This window comes from Cryptomeria japonica, chromosome 4, assembly GCF_030272615.1.
Source record: "Cryptomeria japonica chromosome 4, Sugi_1.0, whole genome shotgun sequence".
NCBI classification, from domain to species: Eukaryota; Viridiplantae; Streptophyta; class Pinopsida; order Cupressales; family Cupressaceae; genus Cryptomeria; species Cryptomeria japonica.
The window spans coordinates 182,953,906-182,958,917 of NC_081408.1; the positions used below are offsets into that span (position 1 = coordinate 182,953,906).

A 5,012-nucleotide genomic window follows, 5' to 3' on the forward strand; every position below is an offset into this window, starting at 1 on the left:
TAAACATTAATTTATTTAAATGTGAGAGATGGGATTTAAGTAAACATTAATTTTTTTTAAATGTGAGAGATGCGATTTGACAATTTTAAATAAATATTAATTTATTTAAATGTGAAATGGGATTTGTGGATTTTAAATAAACATTAATTTATTTAAATGTGAGAGATGGGATTCGGGAATTTCAAATAAATATTAATTTTTTTAAATGTGAGAGATGAGATTTAATTAAATAAATATGATCTATTTATTTAATTAATAGTCTGGTTAAGTGAAAAAAATTAAATAAATTTAATTAAGAGGAGAAAATGGTTGGGATGAATTAATTAAATATTAATTTAATTAATAGTTGGATGAATGATAAGTAAACAAATATAAAATTCATTTAATCAAGTAGACAAAAATAAGTGTTTACAAAAGTCAATTTTGACTAATAATTTTACACAAATATCATCAAGTTGGTTGAATATTGGATTTTGATTTTTGGTGGGGTTGGTTTTTGTGCTAGTTGGTTGTGAGCTAAGTGTGGATAATTGTTTTTTCTTACCCCTCTTCTTTTGTGTTCTTTGTTTGTAAACTTTACTCTTACTGCATTTGATGTTGCCCTTTAGTAACTATTTAATTACTCAAAAGAAAATGAACAAATATCTACCGTATAAATAAGATGTAAAATTATTTTTGATTTTTCCACCATTAAATTCAATGATATTTAAATAAAATGAACTAATGATGAAAGAAAGGTGGAAGTTAAAGATAGGATCGCAAGGGAAAAATAGATTACTAAATGTACAAAACATTTGTAGCACAGACTGAGTCATAAGGTCCTCGGGAAAGTCCACTTATTCAATCATATATGGTAGCTGCTACGCGTATCAGCTTCTATATTTTAAAATATAGCAAGTCATCAGAAAATACATTCTATCTGCCATAGTAGACTGAATCGTCAGGAGAATGTCTGCACTGTTCTATAAATGATAGAGAAAAGTCATATGATTCTATGCTACTACGTAGTATGTGACGCAAATCAGCTAATACATTTATATCTTTGTAAATATTTTTTAATAAAACCGCCATTGAAACAAATGTATATCGCCCACAATTGACAAATTCGTCAATGTGATCCATCCTAACCAAAATCTAACAACCATTATTTCACAAGTATCTCAAATTATAGGTTTAACAAGTCTAAGGAACGCGCAATCTTAAGAAACTTATTCTCCCAATTACCCTTATAAATACCTCGTTTTGGTATGCTCAAATCATATCAAGCTTATTTTCATTATCTAGAATATAAAACTGCTTCTGTTCTTATGGCCAGCTGATCAAGAAAATATAATAACAGAGAAAACAATTAACAGCAATAAAAATTGCAGAGATAAAATAAAATACAATTCAAAATTATAAAAAAAAAAAAAAATAGAACATGCATGGCATGCAATATTTGATGTTCTAAAACAAGCTCTAATCTAAAAATAGTCTAACTGCATGCATAACATGCTTTATTTGCTTTATTTGGATGAAAAATAAAAAACTATTAACTAAATTAATCTAGCTGCATGCTGGTGTATGATGGAGGCTAAAAACAGTTATCAACACATTTCTCATATCATACAACTTTCTGTACCGATCGGAAATGAAAACATCCTCGACAATGATCAAAGCTTCCCTGTGCTGCATTTTATGGTTATCTATAATGGTTGCCATTAACGCATCAGACCCAGATCCTCTGCAGGATTTCTGTGTGGCTGATACTACTCAAGCTAATGTGAAGATCAACGGTTTTCTTTCTCATATCATACAACTTTCTGTACCGATCGGAAATGAAAACATCCTCGACAATGATCAAAGCTTCCCTGTGCTGCATTTTATGGCTATCTATAATGGTTGCCATTAACGCATCAGACCCAGATCCTCTGCAGGATTTCTGTGTGGCTGATACTACTCAAGCTAATGTGAAGATCAACGGTTTTCTGTACAAAAACCCAAAGGTAGTGAAGGCATCAGATTTCTTGTTTAGGGGACTATCTAATCCACTCTCAACCAACAACAATTTAGAGTTCAATATCACCGCAGGTAATGTGGTAAATTTCCCAGGAGTAAACACACTGGGCATATCAATCAACCGTGGGGAATTTGCCCCTGGTGGTTTGAATCCCCCTCATATTCATCTTCGTGCTACTGAGATCATATTTGTAATGGAGGGCACTATTTTGGTTGGTTTTATCAGCACAGATAATGTCTTGTTCTCAAAAAAGTTGAGAGAAGGGAGATGTGTTCGTCATACCAAAGGGCTTGGTGCATTTTCAGCAGAACGTGGGGGCATCATATGCTAGTACAATTACTGCTTTTAACAGCCAGCTGCCTGGTGTTCAAGTGATTGCATCTGCCCTGTTCGGAGCCAATCCTTCCATTCCACAAGATGTGTTGACCAAGGCATTTAATGTCAATGATCAACAGCTCAAGGAATTATTTTATGCGCAAGCCTCTGCACCTGCACCTGCACCAATAGGACATTAATCCTTCAATATTTCTCTTTCTATAGGTAGGCCATTCTGTTGATAGAGGATCCTATATTGACCCTCTTAGGTTGTTCTTCTCTGTTCGGATCATTTCTTTCTTACTAGTTGTTTAAAAGCTGCAATGAATTGAAATAAAGACATTAATTCTTTTGAATGATAAGATTTGCGTCTTATGTAATTTTTACAATGTAGGAATACTATAAACTTTCTTATTATTATCCATGGTTCTACTTAATAATACAAAACCTTTCGACTCATCTATATTTATTGGCAGCTGCAACTAAGAACATTATATCGGCAGCTGCAACTAAAAACATTTTTTCCTTCAATTTGACTATTTTAAAATAAAAAAGGTTGACCCGACAAACTCTTAAGAATTTGTCTGTTGTATGTTTTAATAATAAAAAATGCATCGTGTATGTTGTATTGACAAAAATAGATCGGTGTGGGGCCTTTAACTTTGTCTTCGTGCAGTTCACATTTGCCATTCTCGCTTCGTAGCAAGTACAAGAATTCCACCGTTGTAGTTTTAATCTCAAATTCGTTATGTACATACACTCGGCTGGGTGACTACAGCGCTTACATATCTGCGCTTACATATCTGAAGGTGGCATGATCTCCACGTTGTTTTCGCTTTCCTTTGCCTAGTCATGAGTAACCTGAATAGAGTATGAAGGGGGAGGCTGGTTGAAAATGGGTTGCTTAAGAGTTCTGTGTTTGCGCCGGACTTTTAATATTCCTTCAGAAGTCTAATTGAGTAGTTATTTCACTTCCTTGGAGTCTGAAACTTGTGATTAGAGGCTTTTAATTTTTGGGTAATAGCGAAAGTGTTTCACATCTTCCTTGAGAATTGATTGAGCCGATGGGGTTTGGGTGATTCTCTCGGCTCGGGGTTGGCTCTTGTTTTACTAGCAGGAGTACAAGGGTCAAGATACCACCATGAGAATAATTTCTGCTCTCTAGGGTTCTTATTAGTCATGAAATTCAGTAGAAATTTATGGCCCTGTATAATAATATTCAGTAGAAATTTTATGGCACTCTATAATTATTAGAAGTTAACTCTTACTCTCTCACGGTAGGTAAAGGTAAATTTTCTGTGTCAAATAGTCAGTTGAGTTAATAACCACCTTTAAAATATGGAAGGTGTTAACTTCTCTTTAAGTGTTGTTGTTCTTGTCCTTGAATACTTGGGTGAATTACATATTGCTCTCATGGTTTAATTATTGTTGACATCATGTGCAGATCCTGGGTTTTATTCTTGCCAATGTAGTATATTACTTTGCAGATTTATGTTGTTCTATGATTAATATTTGACGTTACATTGTGACAGCAACACATTCTTATCGAATCTTTGACTGATGAATCATCATTGAAGTCACGTGGATGTGAATAAAGGAATGACATGGCAGGTTCTTCAAAGTTCACTTAATGTCTTCATGGGTGGGCTCTACTTCTCTTTGATTTGTTACAATCTTATGTCATCGTAAGTGTTGAAGCAACGAATAGGACAACAAGTATTATTCCATTTAGGCAGATTTTATTTCATTAGTATCAATATCACTGTCGGATGTCAAATATCATTGTGTTTTATATTAGTATTTGGAAATCAATTTAGGGTGAATGTTTTGTTTTTGTTTTGTTTTTGTTTTTGTTTTTGTTTTTGTTTTTGTTTTTGTTTTTTTGCTTGGAAGTGCTTCAAACCCTAGCCGACACTATAGCAACTTTGTAGGCAATTTTGGGTTCTTGATGACTCTCTTCAATATTCGATGGGTTTATTTGTTCTTCAGGCAGCTTTGTAAAAGATTTTGACTATTCTTGAACTGACTATGAGTTTTATTTCAAAACAGTCTTCAGTTTTTCTTTTGTCGTCTGAACAGGTACATCTTTGAGGTTCTGTAAGGTTTATTTGTTTTGTATTAAGAAAATTGTTGGTAATTTTGTTTCAGTGAATGGACTTTCTATTTATCTTTGTGTGCATTAACAAATGCAAACCAAGGTAAATGAGAAAGGGGTTTTTCTCAATGAACTATTCTATAGTATTTTGGTAGTATTATTTGAAGAATAGTTTTTTAGAATTAATGTATTCTATGCACAAAAAAATCAGTTTTTTGTTTTACCATTTTGGGTTCACTGAAAGAAGAATCTTATTCGTTTTATATCAGTTTTTCAGTTATAGCAGTTAGGTTAACTTCAACTCAAGGAGGTGATGACCTTGAGTTGGTGATGTACAAGTATGGAGGATGGCTTCACCATTCTCTCTTGATATATAAATTCTTTGCTTACAACCATTTGGTAGTGTGTTGAAAAATTCAAATAGAAAATCTCTTGAAAAACAGTAAAGCTTTTTGTATACCTGTAGTATTGCAGATGATATTTTCAGTTTCTAGGCTTTATTGAATACCTTGTGTAATATTAAGATTTTATATTTGCATGTTTTAGGTTACTTGAATCTGATTCATATATTAGTACTTTGTTTTATTACTGCGTAATTTTTCA

At 32.9% G+C, this 5,012-nt stretch overlaps 1 pseudogene; it reads left to right on the top strand.

Annotated features, from left to right (window-relative positions):
• The first annotated feature begins 1,877 nt into the window (after positions 1-1,877).
• Positions 1,878-2,514, top strand: LOC131028123 (germin-like protein subfamily T member 1; annotated as a pseudogene).
• The last annotated feature ends 2,498 nt before the right edge of the window (positions 2,515-5,012 follow it).